This window comes from Rattus rattus, chromosome 6, assembly GCF_011064425.1.
Source record: "Rattus rattus isolate New Zealand chromosome 6, Rrattus_CSIRO_v1, whole genome shotgun sequence".
Taxonomy (NCBI): Eukaryota; Metazoa; Chordata; class Mammalia; order Rodentia; family Muridae; genus Rattus; species Rattus rattus.
In genome coordinates, this window is record NC_046159.1 from 77,238,459 (window position 1) to 77,258,796 (window position 20,338).

Below are 20,338 nucleotides of genomic sequence, written 5' to 3' on the forward strand. Positions count from 1 at the left end.
AATGTCCTAGCCAGAGCAATCAGAAAATGAATGGAGGTCAAAGGGATACAAATTGGGAAGGAAGAAATCGAAACATAAATAATTGCAGATGATATGATAGTATATTTAAGTGACCTCAAAAGGTCCACCAGAGAACTACTAAACCTGATAAAAATCTTCAGCAATTTGGCTGGTTATGAAATTAACTCAAACAAATCAGTAGCTTTCCTCTACTCAAAGAATAAACAGGATGAGAAAGAAAGTATGGAAATGACAACCTTCACAATAGTCCCAAACAATATAAAATATCTCAGAGTGACTTTAACCAAGCAAGTGAAAGATTTGTATGACAAGAACTTCAGGTCTCTGAAGAAAGAAATTGAAGAAGATCTGAGAGGATGGAAAGACCTCCCATGCTCATGGGTTGGCAGAATTAATATAGTATAAATGGCCATTTTGCCAAAAGCAATCTACAGTTCAATGCAATCCCTATCAAAATTGCAACTCAGTTATTCAGAGGGATAGAAATAGCTATTTATAAATTCATTTGGAATAACAAAAAACAAAGGATAGGAAAAACTATACTCAACCATAAACGGACTTCTGTGTGAATCACCAATCCTGACCTCAAGCAGTATTACAGAGCAAAAGTGATAAAAACTGAATGGTATTGGTACAGAGATAGGCAGATAGATCAGTAGAAACATACCTTAGAATTGAACACACAGAGTTGAACCCAAACACCTGTGGTCACTTGATCTTTGACAAAGGTGCTAAAACCATCCAATGGAAAAAAAGATAGCATTTTCAGCAAACAGTGCTGGTTAACTGGAGGTCAGCATGTTGAAGAATGCAAATCTATCCATTCTTATTTCCCTGAAAATGCTTAAGCCCAAGTGGATCAAGGACTTCCATATCAAACCAGATACACTCAAACTAATAGAAGGAAAAGTGGGGAAGAGTCTTGAACACATATGCACTCGGGAAAAATTTCTGAACAAAATAGCAATGGCTTATGCTGTTATATCAAGAATCGACAAGTGGGACCTCAGAAAACTGCAAAGCCTCTGTAAGACAAAGGGCACTGTCATTAGGACAAAATGGCAACCAATAGATTGGGAAAAATCTTTACCAATCCTTTATTTGATAGCGGGCTAATATCCAAAATATACAAAGAACTCAAGAAGTTAGACTCCAGAGAGCCAAATAGCCCTATTAAAAATTGGTTACAGAGGTAAACAAAGAATTCTCAGCTGAAGAATATTAAATGACTGAGAAGTACCTAAAGAAATGCTCAACATCCTTAGTCATCAGGGAAATGCAAATCAAATCAACCCTGAGATTTCACATTCACCAGTCAGAATGGCTAAGATAAAAAACTCAGGTGACAGTAGATACTGGCGAGGATGTGGAGAAAGAGGAACACTCCTCCATTGCTGGTGGGATTGCAAACTGGTACAGCCACTCTCAAAATCAGCCTGGAGGTTCCTCAGATATTTGGACATTGCACTACCTGAGGACCCAGCTATACCTCTCCTGGGCATATACCCAAACGATGCTCCAATATACAACAAAGACACATTTTCAGCTATGTTCATATCAGCATTTTTTATAATAGCCACAAGCTGTAAGGAACCCAGATGTCCTTCAATACAGTAATGGATACAGAAAATGTGGTACAACTACACAATGGAGTATTATTCAGTTATCAAAAACAATTAATTCTTGAAATTCATAGGCAATTGGATTGAACTGGAAAATATCATCCCAAATGATGTAATCCAATCACAGAAAAACACACATGGTATGCACTCACTGATAAGTGGATAGTAGCCAAAAGCTGAAATAACCCAAGTTAAAATATACAGAGTACATGAGGTTCCTGATGAAGGAAGTCCAAAGTGTGGATGGTTCACTCTTTGAAAGAGGGAACAAAAATATTCTTAGGAGGTGAAGAAATAAGTTTCATAGATACAAGAAACAAAGCTGTAAGAATGAAGTTCTGGGAATACAGGAGCAAGGTCTTGGTGGTCAGAGTAACCAAGCTTAATGGAAACCAGTCAAAACAAAAGCAAAGTTCTCCCTACCCCTCCCTGTGGTAAATTCCAAGAAGAACCACAAGATGTCATCCTGACCTTGCCCAACCACCTAGTTCCTCCCCCTCTGCCCCCTCTGAGGAACTTGCCAACTTAGCCCTTTCCCAGTAATTTTCCAAGGCCAGGTGTAGGGCTGGGTGAGGAAAGTACCTAACTGAGCCAAGAGCAGACCCTTGAGCAGTCCAGCCAATACCTGACCAGATCCTTTGTCTTGTGTTCCACCAATGAGAATAAGCCAGCTGACCCTGTTGCTGAAATCTGCCCTCTGTAAAGAATAAAAGTTATGTGCTTTTTGGGTTCGGATTTGCCTCTCCTTGCGTGTATGATCAACCCCACATACACGGATTATTTATTTATTTATTTATTTATTTATTTATTTATTTATTGTGAAATCTATTTTTCTCCATCTTTATTAAATTGGGTATTTCTCATTTACATTTCTTTTTTTCCTACATTTTATTAAATTGAGCATTTCTTATCTACATTTCAATTGTTATTCCCTTTTCTGGTTTCCAGGTCAACAATCCCCTAACCCCTCCCCCTCCCCTTCTATATGGGTGTTCCCTTCCCCATCCTCCCCTCATTACCGCCCTTCCCCAACAATCCGGTTCACTGAGGGTTCAGTCTTGGCAGGACCAAGGGCTTCCCCTTCCACTGGTTCCCTTACTGGGCTATTCATTGCTACTTATGCAGTTTGAGCCCAGGGTCAGTCCATGTCATACATGGATTATTAAACCTCTTGCTATTGCATCATTCCCTTTGTCAATTTGTGATCTGTGGTTTGTGCTCCTGAGGAAAGGCCACTTCTGGGTCTTATAACATTTTGGTGCCTTGGCCAGGAACTATGCTCTCCCAGATCCACAATTGGTGAAGAGATCGGATGTAAACTCGAGCAAGTCTGTGCTCTATGTTACTTTCTGGTTTGTGTTGTCTGTGTCTGCTGTCTGTGTCGAAAGGTGTTAGAGTTCCCTCATGGGAGGTCTCCAGCCAAGAGGGACCAGATTAGTTTTGAGGGGTTAGAATCCTCTGTGGGTGGCCGCTGTAAGTGCAGTGAGGGGTTTACAACCGTGACTGGTAGACGTGCCAGGTCATCACAGGCCACAGGCCCTGGAGGAAGCTCCAGGAGGTGGGGGAATCTGGAGGATGCTCCAGAATCCCGTTGGGAGGTGGGATCAGAAATGGTCCACCTCTACTTGGAAGAAGCTAAGGTTCAGCTGCAGTCTGAGCCAGGTACTGAAAGTATCAGGTATCTGTGGAAATCCCATATAGAATGTATTGTCTTGGTCTTGTTTGTCTTGTTTGTTTTCTGTGTTGTTGTAGTAGCACTCTACTTGGACGAGATGATGGGACAGACGACTTCCACCCCCTTGACTATTACCCTAGACCACTGGACGGACATTAAAGTTGAAGTCAAAAAGGGAAAGTGTCAGACTTTGTGTGCTTCGGATATCCTTCCAGACTGGATGGCCGCCCCAGGGCTCTTTCTGCTTAGATAAGATAGAGGAGGTAAGAGACAAGATCTTCCTGGTCCCAGGGAGAACCATGACCAGATCCTCTAAATCATTGTCTGGGAGAATTTGATCCAGTTGCCCCCTTCCTGGGTTTGCCCTTTTGTTTCACTTTCAGATTCGAGTCTATCAATAGTTTGTGCTATGAAAACTGAAAAGGAAAAGAAGACTATCCTACCATCTGAAGATTCAGATCTATTCCTTTTGGACTCCCCTCCTCCTAACCCTCTACTTTGCCCCCAGAATCAGCCCTGCAGGTGGGCGTAGTTGCTCCTGAACCTATGGCTCCCTTAGTGCCGAGAGCTCCACTGGCTCAGGGGTCAGGCACAATCAGGGAGGGAGGCCTGGCAGTGGGAACAAGAAGTAGATGAGCAGGGACTCCGGATCTCCCCCGCCCCAGCTCCACTGTCTTGCCTCTCCACACCTATGGGCCCCCGGATAAACAGGAAAACTAGCCCCTCCAGTATTGGCAATTTTCATCAGCTGACTTGTATAACTGGAAGTTTCATAATCCCTCCTTTTCTGAGAGCCCTAAGGCTCTAATTGATCTCCTAGACTCTATCTTGTTTTCTCACCAGTTGACCTGGGATGACTGCCAACAATTACTACAAACTCTCTTTACAACTGAGGAGAGACAGCGGATCCTCATAGAGGCTATGAAAAATGTGCCTGGAGCAGACGGAAGACCCTCCCTTCTGACCAACGAGATAGATGCTGTGTTTCCCCTTACTAGGCCTACATGGAACTACAACTCCCCTGAAGTTAGGGAGCACTTGAAGGTCTATCGCCAGATTCTGATGGCGGATCTCCAAGGAGCAGCATGAGGCCCCACTAATCTGGACAAAGTAAGGGAAATGGTTCAGGGGCTGAATGAATCCCCCTCGGCATTCCCTGAGAGCTTGATGGAGGCATTCCACTGGTTCACACCCTATGACCCCAAAACAGAGGAACATAAAGCTACCATCACAGTTGCCTTCACAGACCAGTCAGCCAGAGACACTAAAAGGAAGCTACAGAAGTTAGAGGGGTTGCAGGATAAGACATTAAGAGAGTTAGTGCAAGTACTCAAGAAACTATTTTGTAACAGAGAGATGGAGGAAGAAAAAGAAGAAAGAAAACAAAAAGAACAAGAAGCTAGGGAAGACAAATGACAGAAAGAAAAAGATGCTAGAGAGTTAAGGAGAGATAAGAGGCAGGAAAGAAATCTCCACAGAATCCTGGACACGATGGTAGAGAGACTAGAGGACCACGAGCGTCCAGTAGGACAGTACCTGGCAGCAGAAGAGAGCTCCTGGCTAGGGATCAGTGTGTATGCTGCAAGGAGAAAGAGAACTGGGAAAGAGAATGCCTTAACCAGCGTAAGAAGAAGAGAGCCCCAAATACCAGAGTACTGACGATGCAAGGAGAAGATAGTGCACAGAGGGGTCAGGGTTTGGAGCCCCTTCCTGAACCCAGGGTAACTTTCAAGATGGAGGAGAAACCCACTCATTTTTTAGTAAATGCAGGAGTACAACATTTGGTCTTACTGCAAACTAATGGGCCTCTGTCCCACAGAAATTGTGGGTACAAGGGGCTACTGGGAGTAAGCTCCGGGACTACCCAAAGAACGGTGGACCTAGGCATGGGCCTTGTTGTACCAGAATGACCATACCCATTGCGGGGATGGGAATCTTCTCACCAAATTAGGGGCCCAAATCCATTTCTTCCCCAAAAGCCCTGTGGTTAAAGGGCAGAAGGGTGAGCCCTTGTAGGTCCTGACTGTTAAACTAGAAGATGAATATAGACTTTTTGAACAGGCACAACCACGAGATAAGAAAATGAACAGGTGGCTCCGTGAGTTTCCAGAGGCTTGGCAGAGACAGCTGGCATGGACAAGGCTAAATATCGGCCCCCAGTCCATGTCGAATGTAAAGCTCAAGCCTCCCCCATAGCGGTCCAGCAGTACCCCATGTCTAAAGAAGCTCAAGATGGAATCAGACCTCATATCCAGTGCCTCCTTAAATTGGGCATTCTAAGAAAATGCCACTCTGCCTGGAATACCCCTCTTCTTCCAGTACAAAAACCAGGAACCAATGATTATCACCCGGTTCAGGATCTGAGGGAGGTGAACAAACAGGTAACTGACCTACATCCAATGGTGCCCAACCCCTGTCATGTCTTGAGCACCTTATCACCAGAACAGGTGTGGTACATGGTATTAGATCTCAAAGATGCCTTCTTCTGCTTGACCCTGACTCCCTCGAGCCAAGAGTACTTTGCCTTCGAATGGAAAGATCCTGAGTCAGGGACAACTGGACAACTGACTTGGACTTGCCTGCCTCAAGGATTTAAAAACTCTTCTACCATCTTTGATGAAGCCTTACACCAAGATCTGGCTGCTTTCAGAGACTCCAACCCTCAAGTAACTTTCTGCAATACGTATATGACCTCTTGGTGGCGACACAGAGCAGAGAATCGTGCCTAGAAAGAACCCGACCTTTACTTGCTGAACTTGGGAAACTGGGATATCCAGCGTCGGCTAAGAAAGCACAGAGCTGCTGACAACTGGTCAGTTACTTAGGCTATTTAATAAATGGAGGACAACGGTGGCTCTCTGAAGCTAGGAAAGAAACTGTGATTCATATTCCCCAACTGACAAGTCCACAACAGGTTAGAGAGTTTCTAAGCACTACAGACTTCTGCAGACTGTGGATTCCAGGTTTCGCTGAGTTGGCAGCCCCGCTGTGTTCCCTTACCAAAGATAAACAATCTTTTAGATGGGGAAGACAAAGAACAACAGGCATTCAATGCCATTAAGACTGCCTTTATGTCAGCCCCAGCATTGGGTCTCCCAGATGTAATGAAGCCCTTTCGTCTATTTGTAGCCAAAAACAAAGATATTGCCAAGGGGGTCCTCACCCAGAAATTGGAGCCCTGGAAAAGACCTGTGGCATACCCGTCAAAAAATTTAGACCCCGTGGCTGCAGGATGGCCTACCTGCTTGCGCATAGTAGCGGCTGTAGCTTTATTGGTCAAGGATGCAGATAAACTGACTCTGGGTCAGCACTTGGTGGTTTTAGCACCTCATGCACTGGAAAGTGTGGTCTGACAGCACCCCCTGATCGATGGCTGACTAATGCCCACATGACTCATTATCAGATTCTGTTGCTCAACTCTGGTAGAATAACATTTGCCCAACCTATCAGTCCAAACCCTGCTACATTGTTGCCAGATCCAGACCTGGAGCCTCCCATCCATAATTGTAAGCAGATACTGGCTGAGGCACACGGTTGGCGCAAAGATCTGTCAGAGGAGCCTCTTCTAGATGCAGAAATTAGTTGGTTCACTGATGGCAGCAGTTTTCTGAAGGAAAGGCAGCAAAAAAGAAGAAGCAGCAGTAGTTGGTGGATATGATGTGATATGGGCCCAGGCCCTGCCTGATGGGACATCTGCACAAAAAACTGAACTTATTGCCCTTATAAAGGCAATAGAATTGGTCAATGGCAAGGAGGTCAACATTTACACTGACAGCAGGTACGCCTTCACCACTGCACATGTACATGATGCCATCTATCAGCAGTGAGGTCTCCTGACTTCAGGAGGCAAAGACATTAAAAACAAACCTCAGATCCTGGTACTGCTTGAAGCCCTGATGAAACCTGCAAAAGTAAGCATCATGCACTGCCCAGGGCATCAGAAAGGAAACTCTCTAGTAGCCCGAGGAAATAACTAGGCAGATCAAGAGGCTCAGGCTATAGCTTCAGGTGCAGTCCCTGTGATGGTATTAAAAGGCCCCTATGTTACAGATCTAAAATTCAAATATACTGCTGAAGACCTAGCGGTTATAACAAAAAGCCATGGAACTGGTTTAGTCAGAAAACAGGCATTTGGTATATACCGGAGAAAAAGAAAATTTTGCCCCCAAGAATCAGCTCAAACATTGATGGACCTACATGGGGTGAGCAAATTGACTCAAACCATCTTAAAGACTAAATATTATGTTCTGGGGCTAAAATACCTGGTGGAGCAAATTGTCCATAACTGTGTACCATGCCAAAAGGTAAATGTTTGCAGGAATAAAGTTGACTCTGGTAAGGCTCAGTGGAGACTAGCCTGGGGCCTACTGGGAAGTGGACTTCACTGAAATCAAACCAGGAAAATATGGCTATAAGTACCTCCTAGTGTTTGTAGATACTTTCTCAGGATAGGTAGAAGCTTTGCCCACCAAGCAAGAGATGGCTTCGGTAGTTGTCAAGAAGATACCGGAAGAAATCTTCCCCCTATTTGGAGTGCCCAAGGTAATTGGGTCAGATAACAGCCCTGCCTTCATTGCCAAGGTAAGCCAGAGGGTGCCCAGGTACTTAGAGGTCGATTGGAAATTTCATTGCATCTACAGACCTCAAAGCTCAAGACAGGTAGAGAGAATGTATAGAACTTTAAAAGAGACCCTGACCAAATTGACCATGGAGACTAGCACAGACTGGGTGGTGCTCCTCCCCTTGGCCCTTTTCCGAGTTAGGAACATTTCTTCTTGCTTTAACCTGACTCCTTTTGAAATTCTATTCGGTACCCCCACACCCTTAACGGTGTTGGGAGATGTACTTCAACCCACTTGTCATAGTAACAGTGACTTGTATGCTAGGTTGAAGAGACTGCAACTGGTACAAAAGGAAGTATGGTTGCAGCTGGCAGTTGTCTACAAGCCAGGGACCCCCGAGACATCTCATCCATTCCAAGTTGGCGATTTGGTCTACATGTGGCGACACCGAGCCCAGACACTTGAGCCACAATGCAAAGGACCATACCTGGTGCTGCTGACCATTCCAATGGCCATCAAGGTAGATGGGATAGCTGCCTGGATCCACAAATCCCATGTGAAGGCAGCCCCATCAGCAGAAACAAAGAACAACACTCACGATTGGACAATGCAGGCCACTGAGAACCCACTAAAGTTAAAAATTAAGAAAATTGAGAATGGGGCTCCTTCTCCTCTTGATAGTAATATTGTGTCTTATTTCTCTCCTCTTATGCCCATCTAGTGCCAGTCCTCACCAGCCATGAAACTTGACTTGGATGGTGATCAATCGAGCCAGAGATGTGGTAAGGAGTATTTCTAAAGTTGCTGTTCCCAACCAATGGTGGCTAGACCTATTTCCCGACATGTGTAAATTAGCTGCAGGAGCTCCAGAATTGGATCTAGAAGTGTATTCTGATTTTCATAGTATTTCCCAGACCTATGTGTCACCCTAGGACCAGGACACCACTAGGTGTTTTTGCTGTGATGAAAACTGGAGAAAGTTACTTCGGAAACAGGAGTTCTATGTTTGCCCTGGGTCCCATTGAAAGAGGTTCCTCAATCTTAAGTGTGGAGGCCTTGATGAATTTTATTGTAAAAGTTGGGGTTGTGAGACTATGGGACAGGCATACTGGAATCCTAAGGAAAGTTGGGACTATATTACAGTAGCCGCCAATTATACTCTCAGATTATTATAAGGTACCAAGAGGAGAGTGCGAATGGGACTGGTGTCATTCACTCTGTATTACCTTTACTGACCGAGGGAAAAGACTACTAATTGGGTAAGAGATACGATTGGGACCTCAGACTTTATGTTGATGGATATGATGATGGATTAATATTTATTATCAAGCTTAATATAGAAACCCCGTATATTCTAGTAGGCCCTAATTTGGCTCTGAGCCATCCCTGTCCACTTCCAAACCCTCCACTACCCACCATTCGAGTTAGATCTGGGCATGCTGAAGTGACCACTGTAAATTCATCTACACTCCATATAGATCAGAAGACTTTATCCACACCCCTGATGCAACCTCCACAATTAGATACTGAGCACTCCTCAGTATGCTTACCAACACCTTTTTGGTACTCAATGTTACAAACCCTGAAATGACTAAACGATGTTGGCTATGCTATGATGTAGCACCCCCTTACTATGAAGGCATTGCTTACATTAGTACTCCTAACGCTTCTCTAGAAGCCTCCCATTGCAGGTGGAATCAGAAACAAGTCCTCCTAACCCTCTCAGCTGTCACTGGAGAAGGCCTTTGTGTGGGTCAGGTCCCACAAACCCATCAACATCTGTGTAGTGCTTCTTATCCTCTGGTAGAGAGTCTAACTGTGTACCTCCTTCAACCTTTAGATGACTGTGGGCCTGTATACGTTTGGAAGTTCTAAAAAGCAATCATGACTTTTGTTTGTTAGTTCAGATAGTGCCTAAATTGTTATACCATCCTTATGAGGTTGTACTGAACTATTGGGATCCAGATACTAGAGGATTAGTAAGAACCAAAAGGGAATTGGGTATTACTCTGGCAGTTCTTTTGGGACTGGGTTTGGGGACCACAGGAGCAGCTATGGGAACATCTGCTATTGCCTTATAACACAAAGCTTATGGAGAATTAAGAGCTTCCATTGACTTAGATATTAAAAGGATAGAAAAGACTTTAGCTGACTTCCAAGAATCCATGACCTCCTTCTCAGAAGGGGTCCTTCAAAATAGGAGAGGACTAGACCTGTTATTCCTTAAAGAAGGAGGTCTGTGTGCTGCATTGAAGGAAGAATGCTGTTTTTACATAGACCACTCAGAAAGAGTTAAAGACAATTTAACTAAGATTACAGAAGGTTTACTAGAAAGAAGAAGAGAGAGAGCTCAAGATAAAAGTTGGGTTGAAACCTGGTTCAATTCTTCCCCTTGGTTTACAACTTTGGTCTCTGCTCTTATAGGACCTTTGCTCATACTCCTGCTATTGCTTACTTTTAGCCCCTGCATTTTAAATCACTTAGTTGCTTTTATTAGAGAACATATTAGCGCAGTACACATAATGATATTAAGGCAACAATATGGGCTGATCACTAGTGATAAGGCTGAGTTATGATTTTAAGATTAAAACTATGACAAAAGAAAAGGGAGAATAAAGAAATAAGTTTCATAGATACAAGAAACAAAACTGTAAGAACGAAATTCTGGGAATAGAGGAGTAAGGTCTTGGTGGTCAGAGTGACCAGGCTTAATGGAAACTAGCCAAAACAAAACAACTGTTCTCCCTACCTCTCCTTGTGGTAAATTCCAAGAAGAACCACAAGATGTCATCCTGTGTAGATCTCTTCTGAGAGACACACCCAGAATACAGCAAATATATAGGCGAATGCCAGCAGCAAACCACTGAACTGAGAACAGGACCCCTGTTGAAGGAATCAGAGAAAGGACTGGAAGAGCTTGAAGGGGCTCGAGACCCCATATGAACAACAATGCCAAGCAACCAGAGCTTCCAGGGACTAAGCCACTACCCAAAGACTATACATGGACTGACCCTGGGCTCCAACCTCATAGGTAGCAATGAATATCCTAATAAGATCACCAGTGGAAGGGGAAGCCCTTGGTCCTGCTAAGACTGAACCCCCAGTGAATGTGATTGTTGGGGGGAGGGTGGTAATGGGAGGAGGATGGGGAGGGGAACACCCATAGAGAAGGGGAGGGGGAGGGGTAAGCGGGATGTTGGCCTGGAAACCGGGAAGGGAATAATAATCAAAATGTAAATAAGAAATACTCAAGTTAATAAAGAAAAAAAAGATGTTATCCTGACCTTGCCCAACCACCTAGTTCCCCCACCCCCCACTTCTGAGTAACTTTCCAACTTAGTCCTTTCCCAGTAATTTTCCAAGGCCAGGTGTAGGGCTGGGTGAGGAAAGTACCTAATTGAGACAAGAACAGCCCCTTTAGTGGACCAGCCAATACCTGACCAGATCCTTTGTCTTGTGTTCCACCAATGAGAATAAGCCAGCTGACCCTGTTACTGAAATCTGCCCTCTGTAAAGAATAAATGTTATGTGCTTTTTGGGTTCAGGGTTGCCTCTCCCTGCATGGATGAGCAACCCCATGTACATGGACTATTAAACCTCTTGCTATTGCATTGTTCCCTTTATCAATTTGTGATCTATGGGTTGGACACCTGAGGTAATGCCACTTCAGGGTCTTACAACAGAGGGGATATGGAGGCAGAGTTTAGTGCAGTGACTGAAGGAACAACTATTCAGAGCCTGCCCAACATGTGCCCCATATATATACAGTCACCAAGACTAGGTAAGTTTGATGAAGCTAAGAAGTGCATGCTGACAGGAACCCGATATAGATCTCTCCTGAAAGACACAACCAGAGCATGTCAAATACAGAGGTAAATGCTAGCAGCAAACCACTGAACTGAGAACAGGACCCCTATTTGAGGAATTAGAGAAATGATTGAAAGAGCTGAAGGGGCTTGTAACCCCATAAGAACAACAATTCCAACCAACCAGAGCTCCCAGGGACCAAATCACTACCCAAAGGCTGTACATGGACAGACCCAATGTTGGACCCCAGCGTTAGGGAATATTGGGGTGGGGGAATGGAACGAGGAGTGGATGGGGAGGGAACATCCTTGTAGAAGCAGGGGAGGGGAATGGCATAGGGGGCTTATGTCCAGAAACCGGGAAAGGAAATAACCTTTGAAAAAAAATCCAATAAAACAAAATAACTGGAAAATCTACCATACATCTCCTGTAATTAGATTTGGAGAACATTGTGGAAGTTGGGCCTAAAAGAATGCATGTGTCAAATGATTAAGAAACATGTCAGAGTATGTCCTATCAATATGAAAAAAGATGTACATGATACCTCAACAATATGGCTGCCAATAGAACAATTAAACTAGGATATTGGGAGTAGAGCTCTTTTGACAGGGTGAAAATTCTCATAGTCTCAAGTCATAGTTTTAGAACTATAGGTTACTATTGCTGAAAGCAGGAGAAATAGTCATTTTGGAGAAATGAGCAACAAATTGTTATCTAATTTCAATTATTCAGTCCCAGAACCATATGCAGGCATGTAACATTAAATCAATTAAATAGGCTGTATGCTTATAATTGTATTGTATATAGATATATCAGCAATAACAATAGAATATGAGGTCACTAATTCAAGAATGGTAAATTGGGATGTATGAGAAGATATGGACAAGAATGACAAGGGAGATTTTGAACAGGAAAGCTAGCACAGAAATGATATCATTGCATGGTAAGTATAATAAAGTAATAGAAAGAAAAGGATGAATTATTACAAAATTTTAGATTATTTAGGATTCTATTCCATAGCTGTATTACATTTTAAATAACACGATTATACTTTTCCTACGTATTGGTTATGTCATATGAGGTGAAAAACAAGCTTCAGCAAAACATCATGTCATGTCATTGGTCCACATATAGATAGCACTTTCTCCCCTGATACATAAATATTTTCTCAATGACAAGTAGCCTGAATAATAAAAAATTACTACCTCATTTTCATATTACAACATAATGCATAGGCTTATAGATATGGTATTTTTGTGAAAACAGGTAAAAGATCTGTTTTAGGTCCATCCTAACAATGAACTTTTCTATCCTGGCACTTCCTTCCCTCTACTCACCATTTCTAACAGTAGTAGTTGCTGTATAATGACAAAACGAACAGAATCTGTAGTCTCATGGGTAGTCACATAAAACCAACTTGGGTGTAACAAATTAAGTCTAGTATCATAATTCCTATATTCTTTGGCTTCCAATTCTGTTTTGTACATATTTATTAAGGGGAAAAGAAAACAATAAAAATGAAAAATAACTACACATTTTTAAGGCAAAAACTGTTTTATATGAAACAAAAAAGGAAAGTCTTGGTTACAATAAAAACACTGCCACAGAAACAAAGAAGAAAAATCAACTCCCAGATATAATCCTCTTTTTCCCTCTTTTGGACGATGATTCAAATATCTTTTAGTTAGAATGCCCTTAAAATCACCATTTTCGAACTGGAAGAGCTTGAAGGGCTTGAGACCCCATATGTACAACAATGCCAAGCAACCAGAGCTTCCAGGGACTAAGCCACTACCTAAAGACTATACATGGACTGACCCTGGACTCTGACCTCGTAGAAGCAATGAATATCTAGTAAGAGCACCAGTGGAAGGGGAAGCCCTGGGTCCTGCTAAGACTGAACCCCCCAGTGAACTAGACTGTCGGGGAGGGCGGCAATGGGGGAGGGTGGGGGAGGGAACACCCATAAGGAAGGGGGGAGGGGGGATGTTTGCCCGAAACCAGGAAAGAATAACACTCAAAATGTACATAAGAAATACTCAAGTTAATAAAAAAAATCACCATTTTCACCTCAGCCTCAGAACTGTCTGGGATCATGCTACAGTGTTGCCTAATTGTCTTTTTCTTTTCTTTTTTTTAAAAATTTATTAGATATATTTCTTTTTTTTTTTTCTTTTTTTTATTATTATTTTTTATTATTAACTTGAATATTTCTTATATACATTTCGAAAGTGTTATTCCTTTCCCGGTTTCAGGGCAAACATCCCCTCCCCCCCCTTCCTTATGGGTGTTCCTCCCCACCTCCCCTATTGCCGCCCCTCCCCCAACTGTCTAGTTCACTGGGGGGTTCAGTCTTAGCAGGACCCAGGGCTTCCTCTTCCACTGGTGCTCTTACTAGGATATTCATTGCTAAGATATATTTCTTTACTTACATTTCAAATGTCATTCGCCTTCCTGGTTTCCTGTCCATAATCCCCAATTCCTTCCTCTTCCCCTCCCCTATACAGGTATTTCCCCTATACACCCCCTTATTGCCCCCCCATATTCCCCTGCACTGGGGGTCCAACCTTGGCAGAACCAAGGGCTTCCCCTTCCACTGGTGCCTCAACAAGGCTATTCTCTGCTACATATGCAATTGGAGCCCTGGATCAGTCCATGTATAGTCTTTTGGTAGTGGTTTAGTCCCTGGAGGCTCTGGTTGGTTGGCATTGTTGTTCTTAGGGGGTTGCAGGTCCCTTCAGCTCTTTCAATCCTTCCTCTAATTCCCCTAAATGGGGTCCTATTCTCAGTTCAGTGATTTGCTCCTAGCATTGACCACTGTATTGGACATGCTCTGGATGTGTCCCTCAGGAGGGATCTATATCCAGTCCCTTTCTGCATGTTTATTTTAGCTTCATCAATCTATCTAGTTTTGGTGGCTGTATATATATGGGCCACATGTGGGGCAGGTTCTGAATGGCCATTCCTTGAGTTGCTGCTCTAAATGTGTCTTCCATATCCCCTCCTATGGATATTTTTCCCCTTTTAAGAAGGAGTGGGAACATGTGCATTTTGGTCATCCTTCTTCTTGAGCTTCCTGTGGTCTGTGGATTGCATCTTGGATAATTCGAGCTTTTTGGCTAATATCCACTTATCAATGAGTGCATACCAAGTGCGTTTTTCTGTTTTTGAGTAACCTCACTCAGGATGATATTTTCTACTTCATTTCATTTGCCTATGAATTTCATGAAGTTATTGTTAAAAGATCCTAAATTTTTAATACTTGGCCATTTTATAATCACTTGTGTTTCTTACAGTGTTTAATGTAAGCTATGTTTATTATACACTTTCTAATTGTGTTAGTGTATTGAAACTTGGCATGTCAATTATTGTGGTTTATCAACAAGCTTTTGTTTATTGCCTGTGATTATTACAGGATCTTGGTATTCTGAAAAAACACCTGGTGTATATTAGAAGAAGTGAGTCAGGCTTTGAGCAGAAACAAGAGGCTAGGGAGCTTGATTATTGCTGGTATAGCAGCTTTAATTACATGAATAACTAGCACCACTGTTTCTGTCATTGCTTTGACACAGGAAGCTAAGACAGCTGCTTTTGTTTATCAATTAGCAAAAAAAGTTACTAATGTTCTGAGTATTCAAGAGGATTTAGATAGGCATTTGGACCAATGGATTGATGATCTTTATGATATGATTCAAATTATTGGAAAGGAGGTTCAAAGTTTAAGAGTAAGAAGACATTTCAAGTATCATGCAAATTACCAAAGGATTGTTTTCCTTTTAAATTTGTGATGATAGTCACTGTAATTAGGAAAAAGTTCAGAGATACTTGCAGGGTATTTGGCATAATTCTAATACCTCTCTGGATGTTTTAGCTTTGCATACTGAAGTTAAGAATTTAAAGAATATCATTCTGCTGAACTTTGATGCTGCAGATACTGCTGATAAAATTATTTATGGCATGAGGTTAATATTTCCATCTTGGTCAAGCTTCAAGAATGGCATATATAGCTTGATCATGCTAGCTCTTCTTGTTCTGAGAATTCTGGCCCATTGTGATAAAACTTTCCATTAACAACATCAATATTGCTGAACAAAATACATGGTTTGAAACTAAAAATAGACCCCACAGACTGTTATTCATTTAACATAGGAGTCAGAGATGGGTAAGTTCTGCACAGAGTCTTACCATCCTCAGGCAAAAGTGCATTGTTTTTGATAAGGCATATTCCACACACAAGTAAGGAAGGCATTCTTGCCAGAATAACCCAAGACAGACAAATCCTCGGTTATGAAATAAAAAGGGGGAGATATGAAGAGATTTTGGGGCTGCTTGGCAAGAATTTGACATTGGGCTAGGACAAAGAAGTAAGTTCAGGCAGGAATCTGATAATGGGCTAGAACAAAGAAGTAGACATCAGACATGAATATAACTTTGGGCTAGGACAGTAAGTAGGCTCAGATATCTTAGTAATTATGATTAGCCCTTAGAAACAATGATTACAGGACTCTATTTACTGCTTTGCTTGTTCCTTGACTATATGTGTTTATTGTTTTGCTGTTCTTTTAATCTAGAACTGATCTTATACTTACTTATAGTTAAAAATATATAAAAGCAGACTGTTGATCACATGGGGAAGAGAGCTGAACACCTAGAAATGCAGACATCCTGAGACCGCAGGACAGACTGCCACTTTTGCACACCTCTGCCCACATCCCTGGTCCAACGGGAAACTGCACAGTGCCTCTGTACACAGGAATATGGGAACAGTTAGGCGCTGGTACCTGTGGTTCAGGTCTGTGGCCAGGACTGAACAGAACCGGTCAAACAGCTCCCTGCACCCAAATCCCATGGGGAAGAAAGCTGGACCTTCAGAAGTGTGGACACTACTGAGAAGTAAGAGGAGACTACCCTTTGCCCAGACCCAAGAGAGAATTGCCAAGTGCCAACTGTGCCCCCTGGGTGCAAGGACCAAGGAGCAATCACGGGCAGGACACTTCTGATTCCTGCACGAGCCTAGACCTGAAAGACAATCACTAGGAGCCTGTACACACCTGAAATCAGAGCACCTGTTCTCAGAAAAGGCTGAAAGAAAATAGGAAAACAGTTCCACAGCATTGTTAAAACAGAGGCCTATAGGAGGGTCAAGTAACTCTCAGAAACAGCAAGACAAGCAAACACCAGAAACAACCCAATGGCTAGAGGCAAGCACAGGAACCTCGGCAACAGAAACCAAGACTACTTGGCATCATTAGAGCACAGTTCTTTCACCAAAGAAAATACTGGATATTCAAACACACTGGAAAAGCAAGATTTAGATTTAAAATCACATTTTATGATAATGATGGAGGACTTTAAGAAAGACATAAAGAACTCCCTTAAAGAAATGCAGGAAAACACAAGTAAAGAAGTAGAATCCCTTAGAGAGGAAACACAAAAATCCCTGAAAGAATTACAGGAAAACACAACCAAACAGGTGAAGGAATTGAATAAAACAGTTCAGGATTTAAAAATGGAAATAGAAACAATAAAGAAAATACAAACGGAGACAACCCTGGTTATAGAAAACCTAGGAAAGAGACAAAAAGTAGTAGATACAAGCATCACCAACAGAATACAAGAGATAGAAGAGAGAATCTCAGGGGCAGAAGATAACATAGAAAACATTGACATAACTGTCAAAAATAATGTAAAACGCAAAAAGCTCCTAGCCCAATACATACAGGAAATTCAAGACACAATGAGAAGATAAAACCTAAGGATAATAGGTATAGAGGAAAGTAAAGACTCCCAAATTAAAGGGCCACTGAATTTAATCAACAAAATTATAGAAGAAAACTTCCCTAACCTAAAGAAAGGGTTGCCCATGAACATACAAGAAGCCTACAGAACTCCAAATAGATTGGACCAGAAGAGAAATTCCTCCCTTCTCATAATAGTTAAAACACTAACTGCACAAAACAAAGAAAGAATATTAAAAGCAGTAAAGGAAAAAGGTCAAGTGACATATAAAGGCAGACCTATAAGAATTATAGCAGACTTCTTACCATAGACTATGAAAGCCAGAAGATCCTGGATAGATGTCATACAGATGGAGAAACCACAGTATTCTATAACAAAACCAATTTTACATAATATCTTTCTACAAATCCAACCATACAAAGGATAATAGGTGGAAAACTCCTACACAAGGAGAGAAACTACACCATCCAGAAAAAGAAAATAATTTCCTTGCAATGAAACCAAAAGAGGGACACACAAATATAATTCCACCTCTAACAACAAAAATAACAGAAGTGACAATCACTATTCCTTAATATCTCTCAACATCAACAGACTCCATTCCACAATAAAAAGACATAGACTAACAGACTGGATACATAAAGAGAACCCAGCATTTTGCTCCATGTAGGAAACACACCTTAGAGACAAAGACAGACACTACCTCAGAAAAAATGGCTGGAAAACAACTTTCCAAGCAAATGGCCCAAAGAAACAAGCTGGAGTTGCCACTCTAATATCAAATAAAATTGACTTTCAACCAAAAGTCATTAAAAAGTTAAGGAATGACATTTTATATTCAAGAAAGGAAAAATCCACTAAGATGAACTCTCAATCCTAAATATCTATGCTCCAAATGCAAGGGCACCTACATTCAGAAAAGAAACCTTACTAATGATGAAGCACACATTGCACCTCATGTGATAATAATAGGAGATTTCGGCACCCCACTCTCATTAGTGGACAGATCATGGAAACAAATTAAACAGAGACATAGAGAAAGGAACAGAAGTTATGAACCAAATGGACTTAACAGATATTTATAGAACATTCCATCCTCAAACAAGAGCATATACCTTCTTCTCAGCACCTCATGGTCCCTTCTCCAAAACTGACCATATAATCAGTCACGAAAGAGTCCTCAACAGATACAGGATGATAGAAATAATTCCCTGCATCCTATCAGATCACCACGGACTAAGAATGGTCTTCAATAACAACAATAATGACAGAAAGCACACATATACATGGACATTGAACAATGCTCTACTCTTGGTTAAGGAAGAAATGAAGAAAGAAATTAAAGACTTCTTAGAATTTAATGAAAATGAAGATACAACATACCCAAATATATGGGACACAATGAAAGTTATGCTAAGAGGAAAATTCATAGCTCTAAGTGCCTGCAAAAAGAAACAGGAGAGTGCATATGTCAGCAGCTTGAAGCACAGCTAAAATTTCTAGAACAAAAATAAATAAATAAATGCAAGAGGAATAGAAGGCAAGAAATAATCAAACTCAGGGCTAAAATCAACCAAGTAGAAATGAAAAGGACTAAACAAAGAATCAACAAAACCAGGAGCTGGTTCTTTGAGAACATCAACAAGATAGATAAACCCTTAGCCAGATTACCCAGAGGTCACAGAGTGTGTATCTAAATTAACAAAATCATTAATGAAAAGGGAGACATAACAACAGAATCTGAGGAAATTAAAAAAAATCATCAGATCCCACTATAAAAGTTAATATTCAACAAAACTGGAAAATCTGGAGAAACGGACAATTTTGTAGACAGATACTAGGTACCAAAGTTAAATCAGGAACAATTAAACCATCTAAACAGCCCCTTAATGCCCAAAGAAATAGAAGCAGTTATTAAATGTCTCCCAACCAAAAAGAGCGCAGGACCAGATGGGTTTAGTGCAGAATTCTATCAGACCTTCACAGAAGAGCTCATACTAACACTGTACAAACTATTCCACAGAACATAAACAATTGGAACACTTCCAAATTCTTTCTATGAAGCCACAATTACTCTTACACCAAAACCACACAAAGGCCCAACAAAGAAAGAGAACTTCAGACCAATTTCCCTTATGAATATTGACACAAAAATACTCAATAAAATTCTTGCAAACCAAATCCAAGAACACGTTACTATAATCATCCATCATGATCAGGTAGGCTTCATCCCAGGGATGCAGGGATGGTTTGATATATGGAAATCCATCAATGTAATCCACTATATAAACAAATTAAAAGATAAGAACCACATGATAATTTAATTAGATGTTGAGAAAGCATTTGACAAAATTCAACACCCCTTCATGAGAAAAGTCCTGAAAAGATCAGGAATTTGAGACCCATATCTAAACATAGTAGAAGCCATATACAGCAAACCAGTAGCTCACATCAAACTAAATGGAGAGAAACTTGAAGCAATCCCACTAAAATCAGGAACTAGACAAGGCTGCCCACTCTCTCCCTACTTATTCAATATAGTTCTCAAAGTCCTAGCCAGAGCAATCAGACAACGAGAGGAGGTCAAAGGGATACAAATTGGAAGGGAAGAAATAAAAATATCACTATTTGCAGATGATATGATAGTATACTCAAGTGACCCCAAAACTTCCACCAGAGAACCACTTAACCTGACAAACTACTTCAGCAAAGTGTTGGGGTATAAAATTAACTCAAACAAATCAGTAGCCTTCCTCTACTCGAAGGATAAACAGGCTGAGAAAGAAATTAGGGAAATGACACACTTCATAATAGTCCCAAATAATATAAAATATCTTTGTGTGACTTTAACCAAGCAAGTGAAAGATCTGTATGACAAAACCTTCAAGTCTCTGAAGAAAGAACTTGAGGAA

General features: G+C 41.5%; 1 protein-coding gene across 1 annotated transcript in view; it reads right to left on the reverse strand.

The window, feature by feature from the left end:
• The window catches only part of LOC116902789 (vomeronasal type-2 receptor 116-like), a 64,279-nt gene that overhangs the window by 28,872 nt on the left and 15,069 nt on the right, over positions 1-20,338 (reverse strand). The window contains exon 2 of the mRNA XM_032905127.1: positions 5,610-5,627. The gene's annotated coding sequence lies outside the window, so the exon portion shown is untranslated. The remainder of the gene's footprint in view (positions 1-5,609; positions 5,628-20,338) is intronic.